The sequence below is a fragment of the Triturus cristatus genome, chromosome 4_1, assembly GCF_964204655.1.
Source record: "Triturus cristatus chromosome 4_1, aTriCri1.1, whole genome shotgun sequence".
Lineage (NCBI taxonomy): Eukaryota > Metazoa > Chordata > Amphibia > Caudata > Salamandridae > Triturus > Triturus cristatus.
Window position 1 is genome coordinate 747,240,166 of NC_140585.1, and position 24,316 is coordinate 747,264,481.

A 24,316-nucleotide genomic window follows, 5' to 3' on the forward strand; every position below is an offset into this window, starting at 1 on the left:
GACGCCTAAGTAGGGGGGGGCTAGCCTCGCCCCCCCTAACGGCCCGCCTCCACCTACACACTCATTGGGAGATCTCCTGCCTGGGCGTGGCCTCGCGCGCGAGGCAGAAGAAGGGGGAGGGGGAAGGCTGCGACGGGCGGCCACTAGAGAGCTGCCCTGCTGATGTCCCACTGCGTGGGACGCGGGCAGCGGCATTCACAATAAAATATGCGGAAAGTGCATCATCTCAGCCTTCGAGGCTTCGTTCCGCCTTTGCTTTTACTTTATGAACAAATGAAAGCAGTATTTGTTAAGCGCGAACAATTACCGGAGGATGTCAAGGCCCTGGGGGACATCGGGAAGATTAAGCGAGCTATTGCTCAGAGTCACATGGTGCTGGGCTGACCTCCGCCGAGTCAGCCGCCCTGGCCGCTGCGCCACACCTCTTCCCTAAACCCATGAGTCTTTACTCTGCTGGTGACGTGTTACTTGAAAGGAGACCCGGTTTGTGTAGCACATTTTCAGTACATCTAAACCTCAAACAGTTATGTCCATGTATATATTAAGGTTTTTTCTGTCGCGTTTAATACAAAGGTTCATCACCACTTACATTTTTTGTTCGGCAACGATCGAGGACACGAAGAGGTAAATTATGAATGGCTCATTTTACAAGATTAGACCAACCATCTCTGAGTCGGTCTAAATGTGTCCTGTTCTATGCACACGCTGCTCATCCTTTACACTTCATAAAAAGAAATCTGGGACATGTATTTCAGACTATATAATGATATACTCGAGACTACAAGTACCAGAATGCAACGAAAAAACCTGCAGCGCGAGGTACAAGGTTGTGATAAAACAAATTTTTCGTAATAATTACCCGCCCCCTCCTCACCAACCCTCTGGCCAGTCCCATCTCCATTACTCACCATCGCCGATGGCTATTGGTAATCAGGCCAGCGCCTGGAAGAGATTTCTTTCGCTGGGCGCAGCGCTGGAGGCAGCTCTCTATTCTTCGCACTCTGACCCCAGAGGTTGAATCAGATCGTCATGCCGCCCAGAAGCGTTTTAAGGCATGGGCAAACTGGGCTCTGGCCCAGGGCCCCAGCCTTTTAGGGGGCCCCTGATAGACCCCGCTCTGTTTTGCAGAGAGTCTTGCCTTGAGGACCTTGGATAATTCAGATTGTTTCAAATACGTTTACCTTTAATTTATTTTTAATCAGGATGATATGTTCGAGTCTATTACAGACATTTTGCAGAAAAATGTGTTTATGTTTAAAGCAGCATCCATCAAAACATGACCTCACACATGAGAAATGGTAGGGGGTCACAGAGATTATTTGCAGTGATATTAGTGAGCTGCTGTTGTGTAACAATATTGAAAACGCACATCACTATCCCTGGATATTAGATGTAAACACATTTAGAATTTGGACGAGTGTGTCTTTGCAGTCAGTGACCGGGTAATGAAGAGCTGAAATTTGACAATATATACAAAGCTGTTCTGAACAGGGGCCACCAAAATATGTTTGGCCCTGGGCCCCCAAAATCCTTAAGATGTCCCTGATGACGCCTCCAGTCGTGGGGGGCAACCGACAGGGAGTGTACCTGGAGTTGGCAGCCAGGGTTTTGGACCTGCCACTCTCATCGGACAGCGACATCGCTGCACATTTGTTGAGTCATATCTGTAACTTGCTCTTGTATCTAACGGGATACACTCCGCGCTGGATTTTCACACAGGAGCGCTTTAAATGGTGGGGTCTTTCATAAAATGTAAAGAAGAAAACTACGAGTCCCAGGATGCACAGATGAGATATCACGCGGCCACCTGTCCGCCATGAGTAGCTGGTTTACTATTGTGTTATCTTTTATATTTTGGAACTTGTTGTTTGGTTTCCCATTATAAACACAGGACTACTCATCCCGGCCTGAGAAGGAAAAAGAAAAGCAAGAGCGTGTCTGCCTTGTAGTGTGAGCGCGCGGTGGGAGCGTGAGAGCCAGAAAGGAGACGCCATGGGCGCGCACATGTACTCAAAGCCATAATGAAGCGCGCGCTGAAAGCCTGCAAAACAGAGAGGAGACGCCATGCGAGTGCACATTGTTTGTCTCCAAATTCAGTCCTCTATATTTTATACTGACAACTAATTAACCCTTAAAAAAACAATATGGAGTTCTCAAAGTCTTAACACATTTCCAACTCCAGTTGAGTAATTCCCCATGATATTGCAATTTGAGATATCCGTTCCCTATGGCCACGATACGACCCAACCCATCCATGGGGTTTTCTAAAGACTTGTTATTTGTAAATTTATTAGGGAAGGGTATTTTCTCAGATTCTTGAATATTCATAAGGACATATGTAATTTACTTACAGGGTGATCAGTAATCTGGGAATACAGTGCAAAGTTTCCTGTCACCGATAAGTAGGAAGTTACAGGTGAAGGTGACCATACGGACCTTATTAGCGCTCAGCGCGCTGTTTTGCCTGCTATAGGATTTTAACTATCCTGTTTTGTATTTTCTTTGAGTTCATTTTTTATTCTGACCCTGCTTTTACATTAAGCGCCCCCCCCCCCCGGCCTACCTCTTGCACTGTAATACCCCTCCTGGGGACCATCTGCACCGCCTTTGGCGGGTCCGGGATCACGGGCACCTGGGGTGATTCGGAGCGCCATATTGGATCGGGCTCGGGAACTCTCGCGCATTACCGCGAGACCTCGCCCTGAAGAGTCTATTTTAGGCAGCACGAGTCGGTAGGTTAGCCTGGAGAAGGTGACCATACGGACCTTATTAGCGCTCAGCGCGCTGTTTTGCCTGCTAAAGGATTTTAACTATCCTGTTTTGTATTTTCTTTGAGTTCATTTTTTATTCTGACCCTGCTTTTACATTAAGCGCCCCCCCCCCCCGGCCTACCTCTTGCACTGTAATACCCCTCCTGGGGACCATCTGCACCGCCTTTGGCGGGTCCGGGATCACGGGCACCTGGGGTGATTCGGAGCGCCATATTGGATCGGGCTCGGGAACTCTCGCGCATTACCGCGAGACCTCGCCCTGAAGAGTCTATTTTAGGCAGCACGAGTCGGTAGGTCAGCCTGGAGAAGGTGACCATACGGACCTTATTAGCGCTCAGCGCGCTGTTTTGCCTGCTATAGGATTTTAACTATCCTGTTTTGTATTTTCTTTGAGTTCATTTTTTATTCTGACCCTGCTTTTACATTAAGCGCCCCCCCCCCCGGCCTACCTCTTGCACTGTAATACCCCTCCTGGGGACCATCTGCACCGCCTTTGGCGGGTCCGGGATCACGGGCACCTGGGGTAATTCGGAGCGCCATATTGGATCGGGCTCGGGAACTCTTGCGCATTACCGCGAGACCTCGCCCTGAAGAGTCTATTTTAGCCCACTGCCGGTCGCGCAGCGGTGACGCGCAGCGGGAGCGCCCTCACTGCGCCTGAGTCTCGCCAGAGTCCTGCCCGTCTGCGCCCGTCTGCGCCCGTCAGCGCCAAGGCAGGGCTAGGGCAGGATACTCTGGACGACTCAGGATGCCCACCATCACGGACATATATCATCTACGACAACGAGTGATATGTCATTACCATCATGCTGTGGACCCTCTATGCGGTCCCTATCAATGTCCTAGCTGTTCATTTGCCCTTTCCACCCCTAAGCCTATAAAATCTCTGTCGCGTAATCCTTGCGCGTCCAGGCCGGGAACAGTGGTGACCGATGGCGCGAGTCGTTCCTCTCTTAAGGTATTTCACCTGAATGTCAGATCGCTCGTCTGTCATTTTATGGAAGTCTTTACTTTGATAGAGGACGAACAACCAGACGTCTTCTTTCTTACGGAGACATGGTTACATGACCAGGCGATGGTGTCTATTAATCTAGCTTTACCTACAGGTTATACCATGTATACCCTACACCGCAATTCTAGAGGAGGTGGCATAGCAGCCGCTGTAAAATCTTGTTACCCTTGTGTCTGGCAGAAAAGTTCAGTGTCAGCTTGTGAAAGTGCGCAATTTAGTATTACCCTATCCCCTCACTTTACGCTGTCTGGACTACTTATTCACAGACCTCCTGGTCCTGATGGAATTTTCCGCCTTAGTCTTCCCGAGGTCGTGGCGTCTCTAGCTCTGAAGACAGCCAATTTTACAATTATCGGTGACCTCAACCTTCACATGGATCAACCACTCACCATCTGGCCGATCTGGAGGCCCTTAAAATTGTCCAGCTGGTCGACCAAGGGACTCATAGTGGAGGGCATATACTCGACCCCTTTCTTACGAACATTCCGAATGTTCTACTTAGCGTTCCCACACCCATGGCCTGGACTGACCATTTCTTAGTACGTGGTCATATTACTTTATCGTCCCCCGTGTTTGAACCCTTTTCTCTAAGCGTTTTTAAACGCTCTTGGAAGAAGCTTCAATTAGAGGAATTTCAGCAGTTTCTTTTGACACACCGTCCTCCCCTTTCTACAGAAATCACTTGTAGCTATGATAGCTTTTGTGAGTGGCTTACGTCAGCACTTGACTCCCTCATACCTGCCAGGTGGACTAAAATTAGATCTAGTCCCTCGAGTCCTTGGTATACGGACTCGCTCAGAATACTTAAATCCGCCTGTAAAAAAGCGGAGCGTGCCTGGCGCAAAAGGTATGACGTTGAGCTCAAAAAAGCTTACAGATCTTGTACGAGGCACTACCATCAGGCTATCTGCAAGGCCAGAGCCACCTATTACGTGATGGAAATTAAAAATAGCCCAAATCCGACTAAGATTATTTTCCAAATCTGTAAGGAGCTAACCAGCAAACAGACTGCTACTCCTGTTAAAGCTACACTGACTCAATGCGAAAAAATAGCCACTTTTTTGTAGAAAAAGTAGAGGCAATCTATAGATCCTTTCCCCAAGAATCTCGGGCGCAGTATCCTTCTAGTATTAAGCATAACACCGCCCCACAACTTCTTTCTATTCGTGGTCCTAATCCAGAGGAGTTTAAAAAATTAACTAGGAAAGTCAGATCAGGTTCCCCTACGGACCCTTTGCGCCCTACACAATTCCAAGAGCTCGAAGAGTGCTGTTACCCGGCTATCCTTGATCTTATTAATTTATCCTTTGAAACAGGAAGTGTTCCAGTCAAATGGAAACAAGCAACCGTTGTTCCCATCTTGAAAAAACCCTCCCTGGACCCCTCTCTTCCCGAGAGTTACCGTCCCATCTCCCTCCTCCCCTGGATTTCCAAACCAGCGGAATCTCATGCCAACTGCGTTCTGTCTTCCCATTTGCTGGAAGCTAACATCCTCGACCCCTCTCAAAATGGGTTTCGAGCGCACCACAGCACTGAGACCGCTCTCCTTGCGGTAGTGGAACAAATCAGAAAGCTGCTTGACAGAGATCAAACGGTAGCGCTGATCCTGTTAGATCTCAGCGCTGCCTTTGATACCGTCTATCACTCCGTCCTTCTCCAGCGACTTTTGGAAGCTGGGGTCGGCCAGATCGCTCTCGACTGGTTTCGGTCTTTTCTTACAGACCGATCCTTTCAGGTGTCCACACCGCCTTTTGTCTCCGCCCCCCGTTCTATTTTGCAAGGTGTTCCTCAGGGGTCGGCTCTCAGCCCAACCTTGTTTAATCTATACGTCCAACCTCTGGCTGAGGTAGCCCAGAGATACGGTCTCACCATGGTGTCCTACGCCGATGACACTCAGCTGGCGGTGGCACTTAATGGTGAGTCCGCAATGGACGCCGCTGCCTTTCAGGTCGCTCTACGAGGAGTTATGGGATGGATGTCGGACAACAAGTTGCAGCTGAATGCCTCAAAAACCGAGGTTTTAATCTTCGGAAAAAACACCGACCTCTGGGGCAACCAGTGGTGGCCCCCGGAGCTTGGTCCTGCTCCGGTGCCTGCTGACGAGGTCAGGAATCTTGGGGTGTGGTTCGACAATAAGCTGTCCTACATTCCCTACACTAAAAGATTGGCCGGGATCTGTTTTGGCACTCTACAGTGTCTCAGACCAATCTTTACATTTTTCGACCCTACCACCAGGCAAATCATAGTTCAAGCTATGGTCCTAAGTAGATTGGACTATGCTAGTTCGCTTCTACTGGGACTTAACAAAGCGGAGCTTCTTCGCCTTCAGCGCATCCAAAACGCGGCGGCCAGGATGCTGGTTGGCCTGCCACGTTTTTGTTCTGCCCGCCAAACCATCCAAAATTTGCACTGGCTCCCGGTGGAACAGAGGATTAAATTTAAGGCACTTTGCCTTACTTTTAAAATTCTAAAGCTGTCCACTCCTCCTATTCTTGCCCAGACCATTTCCCCTTATCTCCCGAACAGAGCGCTTCGCTCTGCGGGATCAAATCTGGCTATTGTTCCCCGCTTCAAAAGAGCTAGAATGGGTGGACGCTCTTTTTCGGTGCTAGCCGCCTCACTCTGGAACACCCTCCCCCTTTCGCTCCGTTCCATTACTAACCTTTTTCCTTTCAGGAAATGTTTGAAAACCTTCCTGTTTGCCACGATTTAGGTCCTTCAGCTCATCTATGACTAGTATTCCCTCGCCGTTATGTTGTATCATCTTCTCAGCGCCAGGACGCCACTTCGCTGCGGCATCTGTGCGCTATACAAAAATAAATAACATAACATAACATAACATATAAATATGTATGTATTATTTTTAATTATAAGATCCTGTAAGACGGCTAAGATGTTATTCTAACAACAATGATTACAGTGCACATCTCTGCCCTGTAGCGTTTGTCAGAGGCAGTAACCAACACCATATTCATTCCCTAACACAGTAATCTATTGCATTTCAAGAAGCAAATACCTATATACCTGTATATGACGAACGAATGTCCTTGGTGTCGTCCTGATAGAAGCACACAAAAAGCTTTGCATCAAGAATGCTCTGCTCCCTCCTCTGAGCAAGCACTTGGATATGGAAAGAATGTTCAGAAAACAATCTCTTTATTCTATATCTCCAAGCACTTTTAGAATAAAGGAAGTCTGAAGAACCACCCGATCTATAGCACACAGTGAAAGGTTACGAAGCACAGATTGCTTGCCATTCACTTATGCAACCAGCCCGTGCGATGCCCCTAAAAAAACACGAAGTCCTCCATAAAATAACAGAAGTTGATTGTCAAGGGGTTTGTGCATGAGTCTGGCTCAGACCAGGTTCAGATCAACAGAGGAAGTGACCCCTGACCAGAGGAAAGATATCCATTAGGTCTGTCTGGTGCCCCACAGTGGCCAGTAGGTAAGTCTGCAGTAGCCACCTTCATACCGTGTCAGCCATATGACCAGAAAAGAACCCAAACATGTCACCATTCTTTAAGCATGTGAGCGAGTTGATTCACAAGAGCCCAGTTCACAGAACCTCAGCTATTGTCTCATGTATAATGTTTTGGTGTCCACAAAGGACTGACCTCATTGAAGTGCAAAATGCTCTGACTGTGCGTGAGTGATGGTAGACAGGGCTGCAATACTCTTCCTCTCCACTGTAGACAGGATATATGTTCTTTCGTTGGGAGGCAGATATGGTTCCTCTGGATGGAACAACTATGAAAACCAGACTTTCCAAGGGCTAGTCAGAGTCACTAGAATGGCAGCGCACTCTGGCCACTCACTAATCTTATGATGACTCTCAGAATAAGGTATGTTTGAGAATGACCTACAGGAACATGCCCCATTCACTTTGTGTTCAAAAGAGCTGCAAATGTGTCTATAGTTGGGCTAACCCAGGCCTTGAAGATGGTAGTGAGGACTTCCTGGATAATCTCTCACTTGTTTTGTTGATATCCGCAATGTGGGAGACAAGCAGCAGGAACATGGCATGGTGAAGACCCATTCCTTCAGAATCAATGCCAGCCATTTTCATCTGTCCGATCAGGGCATTTAGTGAACAGTTACCTCAAATCGAGCCTGTGCAAGTAGGGGTAGTCAGTGGTCCATTAAATCTCGTCCTGAGCACATCTAGCCCCAGTAGAGCTGAGGACAAGACTATCTTGGTATCAGCACTCAAGGAGTTAACAGAAAATGCAAAAGAGCGCAGGTGAAAGGCAAGGCTGTGTCTTTATTGTGGTGATGCTGGACATATGATTCATGCCTGTGCTAAATAGCATGAGATGAATGTTGCATGAAACCCAATCCTCTCCCGAGAAAGAGAAGAACACAGGAGTCCATTGGCTTCCATACATTGGATCTTCTATGTAACCCTGGGTGGGTAACTCCGCTCCGCCAGCGGAGTTTGGGGAGATTTGCCTACTCCGTGGAGATAGGCAAAAGTCCGCATCCATGGCGGAGAGGAGTTAGCTGCTCCCTCCCCCCTTCCAAATACTTTAAAAATACTAAAAAGAAGACACTTACCTGTGTCTTTGCCGCCTCCCCTGCCTGGCTGCTCTCCTTCCTGCTCTTCTCACATCCTTTTTCATTAAAAAAAACACTACGCTGCATTTCATGCGCATGTGCACGCGCAAGACGTACAAGGTAGTGTTTATTTCAATGAAGAAGGACGCGAGGCGGCCAGGAGCGGGAAGGAGAGCAGCCAGGCAGGGAAGGTGGCAGAAACACAGTTAAGTGCCTTCTTTTTAGTATTTTTAAAGCATTTGAGGGGGGGGTGGGGAGAGAGAGGAGCGGAGCTATGCGGAGCTCCACGGAGTTTTTTTCAAACTCTGTGGAGCTACCCGTAGAGGCACTACACCAGCTCCGCCCACCCTTACTTCTATGGTACTGATGATCTTTTGTTCTTCTAACACTGATCACTAGAGAGAAGATAAAGGATTCTATATCCAATGTGATAGTTGCTAATGTGTCTTTGGTGCTACTGCAGTGCCATGCTTTTTTTCTCCAGTGTTTGCAAAGCCTAAAATCTATCCAGTCCACTATCAAATGAAACAGGATTGTGCTATGCCAATCAAAAAACAGAACTATCACTCCTTTTGGATATATTTGTTTCTCAACTGAGATAGAGAAGGAAATACTGAAGATTTATTTGCAAGAGAATGTGGACAATGAGTTACTTACACCATATTATAAATGCCTTTTTCCCTCTTCTAGCCCTCCGCTATCCTTCTCTATCCAAATAACTGAATAACATATCCACCACTCAAATTACCTTCATATTTCACTACACTAATTCACCACTAATCCTTATGGGGTCCGGAGTAGAGTGCTACTTGCCAAAAAAGCGCTTCAACACCCCATCAGGGGTAACAAGTGCTATATAAATGCAATCCTTTTCCCCTCTTCTAGCCCTTCACTATCCTTCTGAATCCAAATAACTGACTAACCTATTCACCACTCAAATTACTTTCATATTTCACTATACTAATTCAACACTAATCCTTCATGGGTTCCGGAGTAACATACTACTCGCCGAAAAAGAGCTTTCACGCCTAGTCAGGGGTAGTAAGCGCGACATAAATGCATTTATAATACAATACAATATTGAACACCTTTGTTTGTTGTACCAAAGAAAGAAGAAGGTCTTTGACCGTGTACTGGTTACTCTTGTTAAGGACTGCCTGGACTCATTCTATGGAGCATAAGCAGGGTCACTGGAATTATGCGATTATGTGGCTGGAGTGTTTTCCACATAATTATGGATTTGCTACATTTGCCACATAGTTAATCATCGTTAGCATAATTTGCAGATTGTAAAAAGAAAAAAAAAATCCAACTCAAATGGTTCAAAAATTACTAAATATGCTACTACACATTTTGCCGCACAGTGGCAGGCCTTTTTCTGAATAGAGGCAGGACACCTTTCAGTTGCTGATTGCTGCATTTAGATGCTGAACTGATATTAATAAGGTGAAACCTTTGTCCTTACAGTGTCAATATGTGTCAATTCGAATGCAATGCACGATGCTGCATGAATTGCTTTTTCTTGCTGCATAATTTAGTCAACTCCACTGCATAATTTGGTCCTCCCGTGGTGCATAATTCGAATCACCCTGAGCATTATTCTATACTAAACTTTAATAACAGATGTTCATGATCTCTTGCATATAAAGAAAGGTGGTAAGTGGAGGAAAGGATTTCAGCAGCCCAGTTGGGCATTTCAAATCGCATGTAATGCCATATGGGATGTGAAATGATCTAGCTATTTATCAGTGTATATGGAGTCAATATTTAAGCAGTTTGTTTTAGTCTACCTAGACAACATTCTGGTATTTCCTACAACTCCTGTGGAACATAAAGAACATGTGAACTACCATACTTGCGCGGTAAACCAAAGAAGTGTGAGTTTGAGAAGAAAGAAGTTGAGTATCTCTGATGGAATGTTTCTGGCGTTTACGTAGATTCAAAGAAGGTGTCAGCTACTTTGCATTCACCTTCTAATGTTGAAGAGACTCAACATTTCCTTGAACTAGCAATTTTTTATCATCAAGATATCAAGAATTTTGCAGAGCTATCCAGTGGAATCCTATGTATCTTGAAAATATGAAAGAAAGGCTTCTGTTGAAATCAAGCGGGAAGAACCTTTAATACGCTCAAACTGATGTTTACTTAAGCACCAATCTCATGCCTCCCAATACATAATACAAGTTTGTTGTGTGACTCTGCCCTAAGATGGAGACAGACTCAGGCTGAGCCCTCACAGCTCCATAGACCACCCTTAGAGCACAGATGATGAGCAACAGGAGATTTCAAAGAGGTGAGGTGCCGCGCGTTGCCAAATAGCAGGCGTGCTGGAGCCCCGCTGCTGTGTTCTGTCGGCAACCATGATGACTGGGCCCCTTGAAGGAAAGGCAGGTGGAGACACCAGCCCAGTAAGAAGCCAGGAATCCAGCAGACTCTTAGGTTCTCTCTCGGTGGACTTCGCAGCATGGGCTTCTCGGGGAATAGGTGCCTGCTCTGACCCAAAAATCAGAGAACTACCACACAAACGCGGCCCCCTGTGATCTAATTTGACAAGCGAGTAGTGCAGGAGAGAATGATAAATAAGGGAAGATACCTGCCCTGGGGAGGCTGGTGAAACAAGAAGAGGGATCCGGTCTCCATGCCCCCCCCCCCCCAAATTGTTGAATAGGACTTTTCCCTGAAGAATAAAAGTAGTTGGTGGGGGCATCAATGGAGCACCATGAGCATGCTGCTACCCAGTGCTTGAATTGAGCTGGTGGTTTTCGGTGCTCGGCACTGGCACTTAATAGTCAGCACCGGCCCTTTTGACCTGGTTATTATTTTAATATATGCTAAAAAGGACTAATACGTGCCACCAAAGCCATTCTTTTAGTTTTTGGGGCATGAAATAGTCTGAATTGTCACACTAGTAGGCGGGTGATGGTTAGTAGTATGTTGGTATTGCATACATGCCAACCTTCCCAATTCAGGCGAGAGACTACCGATTTCAAGGCTAGTGTCCAGCAGCCCGATTCCTGCATGCAGAAACCGGATCCCTCGGCGGGCTTAAGCCGTCAGAGACTGGTCTAGCGAGACTCCTAGCATTCACTGCCAGTAGCCTGCTCCTGCAGGCCAGTGCATACCATTTTTGTCACACTCTCTCTGCCTGGCAAAGCGCTTTCTCCAGGATTTCTGACAGGTAAGGAAAAAACATATATTTGCATTTCTGATATCTGATCCTGCACCAGCACACTTGAAAGTCTCATACATGACAATAGACGTGATTCAGGCCTCAATAAAAGTCAATTGGATAAATACATTCTCCCTGGTATATGTTTTTTAATCTCCCAATTTCCTCTGCTAAAATGTTGGCATGTATGGTACTGTCCATGGATCGCTGGCAGGGGCAATGGGCTGTGCAAGCTGCAGTGGCCTCCTGATGAGGGCCCTGGTACTTATATTTTAACAAATTAAGCACTGCTGCTGCCAACAAAACAAGAAACTAACATACAGTGCACAAAATGTGACAGACCCTACGTAGCTCAGGGGACATAATGATGCACCAAGCCCTCCACGTTGGAACCAGAATATAGGGACTGTGCTGGTTTATTTGGCAGTGGAGTGGGGACAGAGGGAAGGTCTGAAGGGAGAGAATGTGACCCCTCCTCGAATACCTAGCTCGGGACCATCACCCCCATCATTTAAGAGAATCTGTGACTATTTGCGACAATATTCCTGAAAACACGCATTCCTGGAATCTGACACGAGTACGGCGGCAAAGACTCTGTAACCCTCACAAAAGATGATCTAAAGTGTGCTGTGCCAAATTAAAAGCATATCTGGATAAGTCATTTTCTGAAAGTATTCTGAAACTGAGAACTGGACTTTGTAAAGAATATCAGAAATCCTATCAAATATGCAGTCATGTGCCCACTGCCTGGAACCATCTGAACCACAAATGAAGACCTCTTTAGAAACAGATCCACCAATCACAAGCATAATCTGACACATGGAATGCCAAATCAAACGGCTGACAATTACATGTGAGAATCTGGTGAACAGATCCCGCAGAGACAATATTCGTATCTAAAGCTTAAAGGAAGATACGATGGGATCAAATATCATCCCGTGCACCAAGGGACTCCTCCAGGAGATCGTATGACAAAGACACTTGTAATACTATAAATATTGAGCAGCCCCACAGAACAGGGAGAAAAAATCAAAATGATACAGATCTCCCACGAGATGTAGAGGTGAAAATGGCAAACTGTGCTCTCAAATGATGGCTAGAGCTTGCAGACGTAAAACATGTTCTTTCAAGAGAAGCATAATTTCTTAATCCAGGACCTCGCTGCAGCTACATTACAGCATCATAGCAATGTCAGGGGAGTGGCACAAGAACTCTCTAATACACAAATAAAGTGCACATGGCCATTCTCAGAAGGGTTACAATTTAGATGGAAAGAACAAGAGGTCACAATCACCTCCTCAGTGGAAGCCAAAAGCTCTACATTGTCCCCAGAGGCAAAAGATATCACCTCAGACGCAGAGAGCTCCCATTCATTTTAGAAAGGTCCCAGCAAAGGCTTGGCACCTGCAGCCTCCCTGCTTATAATTACACAGAGCAACTAGAATTAAATAACGTGATGGCACTCTAAGAAGAATGCCTGCTGGAAACTACAGTGTTAAGATGCAGTGAGACTCATGGTCAGCAGGGTGAGAGCGAGGATAGAGAACAACTGATGAACCACCAGGGGGATAAGGGACACACATTTGAAAATGAAGGATGAAAATGAAGGATGAAAAAATAGATTCATACCCTATTCTTATGGAGAATGTTCTAGCAAATTGAGATTGGATAGGACTACCAAAAGCCATATTAGTGCAACGTACACCCCTAAATATTTACAATGAAAAACATTTTCCAAGATAACCTTGCTGTTGTCCCAGGACCATGGAACTACTTTTCCGTGTGCACCAAAAACAACCAATAGGTTTAGTCTTATAAAGATTAATCACAAACCCATTTATTGATTGCATATGTGGAAAGAGTAGTTATCTGCCTTATGTTACATTGCCTTTTAAAGCGCATGGCTACCTGAAAGGTTTCCCAGGTCTAGCCTCATCAGCACCGACCAGGCAAGCCAGTCCTTACTATTTAAAGGGAAGAAGGGAACAGCCACGTTTTAAGCTACTTCTAAAAGCCAAACCTTACTATTTAAAGGGAAGAAGGGAACAGCCACGTTTTAAGCTACTTCTAAAAAACTGTAAGTGATTTGCAGGCTCTCAGCTAGTGTGGCAGATCGTTCCATTTGGCCGTATAGGCCAATGTGGGTTAAGCCAAGGATACCATATAATCAGCATACATGATCAGAGATATTGATGTTCTGTCAATTTTCGAGGGCAAGACCTCCCTTTAGCTAGATAGATGGGCAAAACAGCTGCATATATGGAAAATAACATGGGGAGGCCAACCACATCCATTTGTGAATTTGTTTAATTTGTTTAATTAAGTCCCTATACCAGGTATTTGCATATGCTGCTTTGATGATATGTAATTCCGTTTTTAGATCATTTTGACCAGAGCACAACTTGATCCACTTGATCAAATGTGCTTGCTACTCTTTATTAAACCTCCTATCTATATGTATGGTATTTGTGGAGGTGGGGTACATCTTGGGTGGTGGACTACTAGGGAAGACTAACACTGTAGATATACACTCAATTAACAAAGAACTTAAGATATTGCACCAACGGAAAATCCCTAGAGTAACAGAAGAGACGTCATTTCACACTGACAACAGCCATTCAGACATATCAAGAAGGATACCAAAGTCATGTGATTTGCTTAAATCATGCATATTTGTCATCATTCTTAATTATTGCAAAATGAGGTATACAGTTCAAACATAAAAATTACAACAAGGTGTTAGGTTTGCTATTATCAGAGATTCATACTTTAAAAGGTATGTGTAGAAATGAAAAGAAGTCTCATAGACAGGGTCTTGTAGTTGTAGTTTATTCTTCAGTTACATCATACAGGTTCCTTTGTAAGTCTTTATGTTAGCCCCACCAGGAGCAGCCTCCTGGCTACTCAGCCCATCTTCTTCAATTGCCACCCTTCAAGTCCCAACATACCTAACATTCTACATGACATCACATTACTAGGCAGAGAACCAAAGCAAGGGAAATGCACAACATTAGAAGCAGATCACTACATATCTTCCCCCTTTAAACATTAACAAAATGAAATAGCATACAATTCTATAAACGTAGTAATAAAAGATAAACATCTTAGAATAAACACCATATAACAACAGTACTGAATTGAGAAAAAACTCTTCTTTTGTCGTAATAATAATACTGTAAAATGTAATGCAGTAAATACAATCATAATAAAGCAAGAAATATACTGTAAATATAAATAAATACATAAATATAATCAAATAACAAGGAATATCTCATGCCTTCTACCACATGCACAGTAATACACCACTTACATCCCAGTTACAACCAATTAATGTAAAGGGGGAATCCACCTCCCTAAACATCCCAACCACTTCCGAACAAAATGTAAAGGGGGAATCCACCTCCCTAAACATCCCAACCACTTCCGAACAAAATGTAAAGGGGGAATCCACCTCCCTAAACGTCCAACCACTTCCGAACATAATGTAAAGAGGGAATCCACCTCCCTAAACATCCCAACCACTTCCGAACACAATGTAAAGGGGGAATCCACCTCCCTAAACATCCAACCACTTCCGAACACAATGTAAAGGGGGAATCCACCTCCCTAAACATCCAACTACTTCCGAACACAATGTAAAGGGAAATCCACCTCCCTAAACATCCCAACCACTTCCAAACACAATGTAAAGGGGGAAAACCTCCTCCCTATACAAATAACAGGACCAGGGAATATTACATCCCCTCTACTGCATATAGGGGGAATCCTCCTCCCTATACTTTTCAGTTACTTTCGAAATCCATGTAAAGGGGAAATCCTTCTCCCTATACTTCTCCTTTACCTACAAAATCTATGTAAAGGGGGAAAACCTCCTCCCTATACAAATAACAGGACCAGGGAATATTACATCCCCTCTACTGCATACACACTTACACCTACTGCACAGGGGGAATCCTCCTCCCTATAATTCACCGTTACCTACAAAATCTATGTAATGGGAAATCCACCTCCCTAACAAATAAGTTACCTAAAAAAAAAACAATGTAAATTAAATTACCACGCATCACATATTAAAATAATGACCATACATTGCAATCACTGTGGACATGTTAAGTTAGCATCAGATCCCGAAACACATTTTACAACATTTAAATTAAACAAGATACAAAGTGTTGCTCTAGTGAGCACGCTTGACAAGTTTTCTTGAATATGTGTACTCCTTTTACCATTTTTCCAATTACGTTACTTTTCCAATTACGTTTCAAATTCTAGGCTTCCCTGGCGCTAGACTCTCTGTGTTTCAACTATTACCCTAATTGCTATAGTTTCATATATCATGTTTGCAAAAGAGATTATGAGCCACAGATAAATACTTGAAAAGTCCACCAGGTGGCACTGTTGTCATAGTTTTAACATTGTTTGCCACAAAACGTCTCACGTTGTAGATGAAGAAAAAAGGTTGCTGGGAAACATCCATAAACAACATGCCAGTTCAATGACGATTTGCAAACTATATCGTAGGTCAGAGCGCAAAACTCAGCTTCTCCGACGATCAAGTGTAATCATTTTCTCATGAAGTAATTTCATTTTGTGCATACCTTGACAACAAAATCATGAATGCATCGTATTTTCACTTACAGGGACGGCCGTAGATCACAAAGATAGCAGATGTGTGCACAGGCAGGCTTTTTTTCCTCTTAGACTCTCCAACGTTGACAGTTCCTTTTATTTACCCGGCGCTAATGAGTGAAAAACTTCAAACTTCAAAATATGGCCGCTTTGCGTAGTGCGCGAAGACGTGCTGAAAGTTCCTCTTCGGCCACTCGCTGGTAACCAGGCAACAAGAGAAGCACAGGAAGGCGTGTGAGGCACTACGTGCTGCCTCTCCACCAGTACCCCCGAAGGTTCCACGACGTCTCCAGAAGGAGAGGTGCTCCAGCGAAGAACAGATCAAGACAGAGACACTGGGAACCTCATCGAGCAGGCAGGCAGCAATCAAAAGTGGCAGTAAGCTAAGGAAAAGGCACTCAGTACTTGTGGTAGTTTGAATCTATATTTTTTTATCTTGATCACGTTGTCAACAGCTGAGATGAGTAGCTTGAAAAGTACTTCACGCTGTTCACCGTTTACACATCTCTTCTGTTCAAGTTGCTGTCTCTCCAATTATGCCAATGTCAATTTCTTTCACTGTCAGCTGCCTCGCAAATCATTCATAGCTTACTTCAAGTTTCTATTTAAACTGGTACAATTACTCGTGAAACGGTCTCACATTGAATTAAGATTATAACGTGCACCTCAGGATGCAGTGCGCACGCGCCAACAGTCATCTCTAAACACTGGGGTTTACACTTTAAAATCATCTGCGGCATCCATCTGCGAGGTATAAAAGTCGCACCATGACTTAGCCAGTTTCAGGGAGAGCGCCATAATTTCTCTGCACCATTACAAATTGTTTAGCTTTTCACTCAGCTTTTTACATCTTATCAAGCTTGGGAATTGACAAGGTAGATTAATCTGACACCTTTAGTTTTCAGGGCGACCGATCTTATGGTCACTGGTGGGGCGGGTGCCAGATCATTTAAATAATTCAATGTCTTCAATAAAATTCGTACCTTTAGGTGCAGTTTCAAAATTCTTCTCCTTTTCACGCATAAATTCTTCTCCAACTCGTCGCCAATGTAGAAATGAAAAGAAGTCTCATAGACAGGGTCTTGTAGTTGTAGTTTATTCTTCAGTTACATCATACAGGTTCCTTTGTAAGTCTTTATGTAAGCCCCACCAGGAGCAGCCTCCTGGCTACTCAGCCCATCTTCTTCAACTGCCACCGTTCAAGTCCCAACATCCCTAACATTCTACATGACATCACATTACTAGGCAGAGAACCAAAGCAAGGGAAATGCACAACATTAGAAGCAGATCACTACAGTATGTAAATAGGTAAATCCTAAATATGAGAATAACACATAATCAATTGTTACGGTATTCCCTTGAGTCCCCCAAAAGTGTTTTAGCGGGAGGGACATCCTCCGTAACCCGACCATTCTAAAGCACAACATTACTTTTTACGGCCCCTTCAGTATGTTCTACCCTCATTAATCACTTCTCATAATAGATATTTGTGGATTAGCTAATTCCCAACATTCATCCTGATCAAAAGGCCCAGTATTCAAGTAATGTTGAGTTTTGTGAAGTAAAAGCAATGTCCTCACCTCTGCCTGGAGTCGAGAACATGTTTATTAAAGCAAAAACATAAAAAATGAGCACTCAGTAAGCCAGTGCTTCACTTCCCCGAGCCAATGAGCATGGAATGCTAACCCCCTCCCACAATCCAACACGTGTTTGCATTCCTACCCATAGACACCAATGGAATATATATACACATGGCAGAAACTAGAACTCAGACTGTGGCAGTCTCAGCTGGTGCAGGGCATTCTCATGAGAATGATGGAGAGGACCTTGAAAAAGATACAGGAAATATACATTTCTTGAATGCTGAGCAAGTCATTTATGAATGCTCACTTCGGATATGCAAGTACTAAGCATAACTTGGGTGTACAAAATGCCTGCAATTAAGAAATATGCCATTTTTGTTCAATGCAATATAATTCAGCAAACTCACTGAAAAAGTTAAAACCAGTTCACAGGTGTTATTTATGCTCTAAAACCTCCCACTATGTAATTAAATGCCAAGGATATGTGTTATAAAAATAAAAATCTAATAATTGGTTTTTACTTCCAGAGGTATATGTATATATTAAACAACAACACTGGTAAGTATCATTCTGTCCTAATAGTTGCATGCACTGCCACAACATTCTTGGAGGACATGTCCAATAATACAACATTCCAATGGATAGATGCTCTTAAAAAGTTTAATCGATCTTTAGCGTGATCTTTTAAAGATCTCACAGCATCATCTGAATTCACTATATATTTATCCAGCTAAGGCTCAGCCAAGCTTCTTGTAAACATGTACTGTCATATTTTCTATGTGGCTGTAACATCTCTGATTAAAATAATCAAGCATACCCGGCCAAATTTCAATTTTTTGCAATACCAGGGCTATGCATCCTTAGAAACCATAAACATTATAGTACCAGCATGCAAAGCAGCAGCTACCATACTCCGTTATCAGCTTTTGTTCATACATTTCAGGGATCGACAAAATTGAACCCTCAAAACTTGTTGATGGCTATTCATTGTGGAGGCCATGATTTCCGCAGCTGAACTTAATTCAACGTACTTTTAGCTGGCTGTGTGTTATCCATAGTCCCTAATCGTTGTCACATTGAGAATTAAGAATTTTGACTTTTAGTTGGAAATAGCATACAACATCTAGCCCCTTAATACGCAAAACATCCACATGTTCCCATGTCACGAAAAAAAATGAGATGCCACAAATGTCAATACTAAATAGGTCAATTTATAGTAACCATGACTCTGTCTCATAAAAATTGTAATACATCCAATGGAAGGAGTGTATGCAAAAGATATAAAATACAGTATCACTTAAGCGGAAACTTCTCATCTGGCATGAAAAATAAAGCGACAAAAAGAATAGTAGATTTTTCACCATATTTATTAGACTCAAAAGGGTGGATTCATTGGAGGACTGGTTATTATTGTCCTTGATTTTATTTTACTATAGCCTTATAGCCCGCCGTAGCGGGCTATACCGGCTGTTAAAGGCCCGCTGCAGCGTTAAAGGCCCGAGCCGAAGGCGAGGGACTTTAACAACAGCAGCGGGACTTTAAAAGCCGGTATAGCCCTGCTACGAAGGGCTATAAGGCTATTAGAGCATTCTGCCACTAGAGGGCAGAATGTTCTAACAAAACGAAGCCTTCAGGGAGCGCGAGGGGATTCAAATCCCCTCCGGCTCCCTGAAGTCTTTGTTCACAGCCAGAGCTGTGAACAAAGACACATTGGAATGCTGGCGCTCCGGGCTTATACCAGCCATTATAAGCCCGGAGCACTCCATTGTTTTCAATGGAGCTTCCAAAATTCCAATGTTCTAATTTTCTTTAGATATCCATTTATCAGCCAGAGGGGCAAGTCCATTAGATATAACCATACACACCTCTTTAATTGAAGATTTAATTATTCTCGGAAATTTTACTTTAGTCTAAATCTTATTTCTTTAATTCATATTGTTCGTTGTTAGGGAGAGAATATAAGGTGAATTTTCTTACATTCAGCTGGATTTAGTAAATACAAATTAGGGCTTATTATTCCAACTTTTTCCATATTTTTAAACTTTCTTATGGTTATTTTTTAAATGTATTCACACCCAAATTAAAATTACTAATATGTTCCTATGATTAATATATGGTACAAAAAGAGGTGTGGAAGACCGCACTCTGTGAGGTGATATTTTCTACTATGGTCTCAACCACAGGATCTTCACCAAATGATAATAGAGCCTGTTCAGGAGTATCCGCAATATGAATTCATTTAGGTGTAAGTTCCTTTTTGGTAGTGGAGCTGAAAACAGACATTGTTTTCCAACTATCTTGTGTTTACATATTGTGATCCTGCTCAAATTTACTAATATCTAGCTTGGTAGGCTTTGTCAAAACGAAAAAAAAGAACATAGTCGAGTCATCAGTTTGACTATTGAGATTATTATGAATCGCTGACATAGGAATGTCAAAAATATTGCACTACGGAAACATAATCTAATGTTGTGGGTAATTATTCCATAGGAAATTAAATAAAATTAATTTTCAACAAATGTGGTTAAACATCAAGATATCAATGTAGTGGATTTTCTTTATTAAAATTCAAAGATTAAACCCAAACTCATTGGCAGTATTAGGGATATCTGGTAAGGTATAGTTCAGCCCATTGCAAATAATAGGACAAGTCAACCTCTGATCAATTTAGAGCGCCATGGGTATATCAGTTATTCTGCACCACAACAGAAAAGCAGTCAACAATGCATGTGAAATTTCAATGTTTTATCTATGTAGTAACCCATTTCAATAGACAACCATCTTGATCAGTTTGTTTATAGCCCCTATTAAGGTAAAATGTTGGGAGGAAAATAATCATTCATTGTATGTTTTTATAGATGTGCCGGTAGGCGAGGGAACGCTAGGTGGCGCACCGGCGAATGGACGCCTTCCTGTAGGGCTCCCGCTGTCCGGCGGCATTAATCCGGCCAATTATCCTTAACGGGCACACCTGGGTGCCGGCATCGTCAGCGTGCCGGCATCGTCAGCGGAGGACCAGGACGACGTCAGGAGTGGACAGACGGCCGTGGAGGGCTCTCGCTGCTGTGGTACCGGTGAAAGAGGGCCCGACAGCTGCAGCGGACGTGACGCCGGAAGATGCAGGGCCGCGGCCCCGGATCGGGCTGGTAGGCGAGGCCGTGGCGGAGAACGCAGAGACAGGCCGCAGGCATCGGAGACGGTCTGGGAGGCCCCCCCCCGGGATTGCAGTGACCTGGCTGGGCGAGCGTTGTGGAGTGGAACGCCGGTCGGCCGGGTGAGAGCGAGCGGAAGCGCCTCCTCCCCCCCCCCCCGGGCCCCTGGAGTGGCTGCGGGGCCTAGGCACCTCCTGCGGCCCGGGATCTGCCTGGCGCTTGGTAGGGGACCTCGGGGCGAGAAACCTTTGGAACCGGGGACAGAGGCAAGGGGTGTCGATTACCCCCCCCCCTGCTATTGTGAGAGGAGCAGCGCTACGAGTCCCTAGCAAAGACGGGGTAGTATCTGCTGTGCAGGTGAAGTTCGGCTGAGGGGCGGTATAAGCCACGACTGGTGCCACCGGTTACAGCGTACTGGCCCCCCGGGACTGCATAGAATGGATGGGGTGCCCCGTTTGAGCGGCTGAAAGCAGATAACAACCACGTGGCCTGAGGTATTGCTGTAACACTGGTACGGGTGTGCGTGCGATCCCCCTTTCACACTGGTGGCGGAAACGATTGCCTGCATAGAGGGACGTGGACTATACAGACTATACGAATTTATTACTTGGGTTCGCAGATTGGCAGAAAGAGCGGAAGTGGAGGTGTCGCTGTGGTGGTGCTGGTGGTACTGGAGACCCTCGCCCGAGGACAGTGATGGGCAAGACGGACACTAGGCAGCCCAAACTCACGTTTGGGGCCAGTAAGAAGACGACCGCGCCGGGGGAGACGGCGCGCCACCCGGATGAGACAGCTGAGGCGTCGGGGGGAGCTGTGGAATTTACAGGATGTCCTGCGCGAGGTGCGCCAAGGGTTTGCGACAATTGCGGACAAGGTGGACAGGATCTCGTCGCGCATGGATGCGGTAGTGCACAAGCTGGATGCGCATGAGGAGCGTTTGAAAGAGGCGGAGCAGCGCATATCGGACTCTGAGGATAAGGTGACACAACACTCGTCGCAGTTATCCAGAATGGACAATCTCCTGCGTGTTATTGCAGCTAAAAATGAGGATTTAGAAGCGAGGAGCAGACGGAACAACGTACGCATCGTAGGTATTCCAGAAACGACCAATGTGGGCAAAATAGAGGAGTACGTTGAGAAGATGCTGGTGGCGGCGGTTGGCTCAGATGTTTTCTCTCCACACTTTATAGTGGAGCGGGCGCATCGGGCCCTGGGCCCCAGACCGAAGCCGGGAGCTACGCCTAGGCCGATTATAGCCCGGATGCTAAATTACCGCGATCGTGATGCGGCCTTAAGAGCAGCAAGAAGCTTGAGGTCGTTGTCGTATGAGGGCAATTCCTTCACGCTGTATCCGGACTTCACCCCACTGGTCCAAGAGGAACGTCGGAAATTCATTGCAGTCAAGGCGAAATTGCGGAACCTGCAAATAGACTACGCATTGCTCTATCCGGCGCGCCTGCGGGTCACGTACCAAAGGAGACAGAAATTCTTCACAAATCCACAGCAGGTGGAGGATTTTCTCAAGCAGCATAAACGGACTCGGAGGTTGGGGGCTGGAGCGGAGGACAAAATGGCCCCTAATCAAGGAGATGCTGGACGATGGTGAACCGTGAGTGGACAGTACTGTAGATGCCTACAGACTTACTGCTGAGCGTAGAGTGTTGCCCAAGAGGTCAGATTGGGATTTATTGTTGACGAACAGTATAAGGGTTTCTGTATTGGGCTGTGTGCTGTGGGAGAAGTGGGGGTATTATGATAGATGGTTGATACCGGGGTCTCTAAGGTATCGGGTCCATTTCCGTCTGCGATGCAGGACCTTATTGATATAACAGGTTTACTAATATTATTCGCCGCTGATGGTCTGCCCCAGATGCCCCTGATTATAGCGCCGGACGCCCCTCCTGGTTGCTGGGCTGGGCTGCACGTTGTGTGGTTCGGGCGGGCTGTCATGGGGGGTATTAGTGTTGCCACCTAGATAAGTTTCCCGATGGGAATTACCCTAGTATATGGTTTTGGAGTTGTGGGGTGTCTTCGCCTTAGTTTTCGGGGTGTGGGTGGGAGGGCTTGGGAGGGTACGCTGCTGGCAGGTTGGGGATTGCTTCAGTGGGAGGGGGGGGTTCAAGGGTTGTGGTGTTGGTACATCTGAATGTTGTTTGAAAACTGAGACGAGTGTGATGGTGTGGTACGGCGGTGGTTGGCGGCGGTATGGGAAAAGGCTAGGACTCCACAGCGCTTCCGCCGCGGGGGTTCCTGTAGTTGCATCGGCTGGATGTTGCAAGGGCTATGTGCGATTTGGCAGTTCCCATGGGCGGGAGATGTGGTTGTGGCAGAGTGTCGATCTGGATTATGTGTGGTTGACTGAAGATGACTGAACGAGATCGTAATTCCAGACTAACGGTCTTGTCCTGGAACGTCCGTGGGCTGAATGACGCGAGAAAGTGTAGGAGGGTGGTGGCCTATATGGAACAGCATCAGGCGCAGGTCGCTCTGTTGCAGGAAACGCATCTTAGTCCCCGGGATACTTATACATTTGCGAGTAGATGGGCAGCTGTGCGCAGTTTCTCCTCATATTCTGGGTATGCCAGAGGTACGGCGATTTTGATAAAAAAAACGGTGCCGTTTGTGCGGTTGGGTGAACGTATGGATGATGAGGGTAGATTTGTATTGTTATGGGGTAGACTGGGTACTGATACGATTACGATTGTCAACTGTTATGGGCCAAATGTGGATTCGCCTGCGTTTTACACCAAGTTGTGGGGTGAGATACTGAATACAGGATCCATGCATATCATATGGGGTGGAGATTTTAACATTACATTGATGCCTGGACTAGACAGATCGGATGGTAGCCCTCAATATAACAAAAGTGCGAGGGATGTGGTGGCGGGCATAATGCAGGAAGGCGACCTTATAGACAGTTGGAGGTTCGTGCATGCTGGGGTCCGTGAGGGGACACATTACACAGCGCATGCGAACACTTGGGCTCGGCTTGACTATTGCTTACTGTCCCGTGGATTAGCGGTGGATTTAGGCAGAGTGACGCACTTGCCGCGGTCCTATTCGGACCATTGTCCGGTGCTGGCTCAGGTGGCTATCCCGGGGTACGGTAAGGCAGCGGCACCATGGCGTTTGCAACCCACGGCACTATTGGATCCCCTATTCCAGACAGAATTGGGGGAGGAGATAGCGGATTTCTTCCCGCGCAACAAAGGGTCGGTAGAAAGTGTTGAGACCATCTGGGAGGCGTTCAAGGTAACGGTAAGGGGCTATTACATCTCCAAAAGCTTTGGGGTATTAAGGGCCATACGTAGCACGCTCGCCAAACTGGAGTCCGAACTTAAGGTGCTGGAGACCGGCATGGCCCGAGAGTCGATGGGCCCTCTCCACAAGGAGTTTAGGGAAAAGTTGTCACAATACGAGCGAGAGGCGGACAGAGAGGCCAA

The 24,316-nt window shown here is 45.5% G+C and overlaps 1 long non-coding RNA gene across 2 annotated transcripts in view; it reads left to right on the top strand.

Annotated features, from left to right (window-relative positions):
• Positions 1-16,378: 16,378 nt before the first annotated feature.
• The window catches only part of LOC146855468 (uncharacterized), a 68,928-nt gene continuing 60,990 nt past the window's right edge, over positions 16,379-24,316 (top strand). The window contains exon 1 of one of the 2 annotated variants that reach the window (XR_014980842.1): positions 16,379-16,548. This is a non-coding gene — a long non-coding RNA (uncharacterized LOC146855468). The remainder of the gene's footprint in view (positions 16,549-24,316) is intronic. The other variant, XR_014980843.1, reaches the window with a different exon arrangement.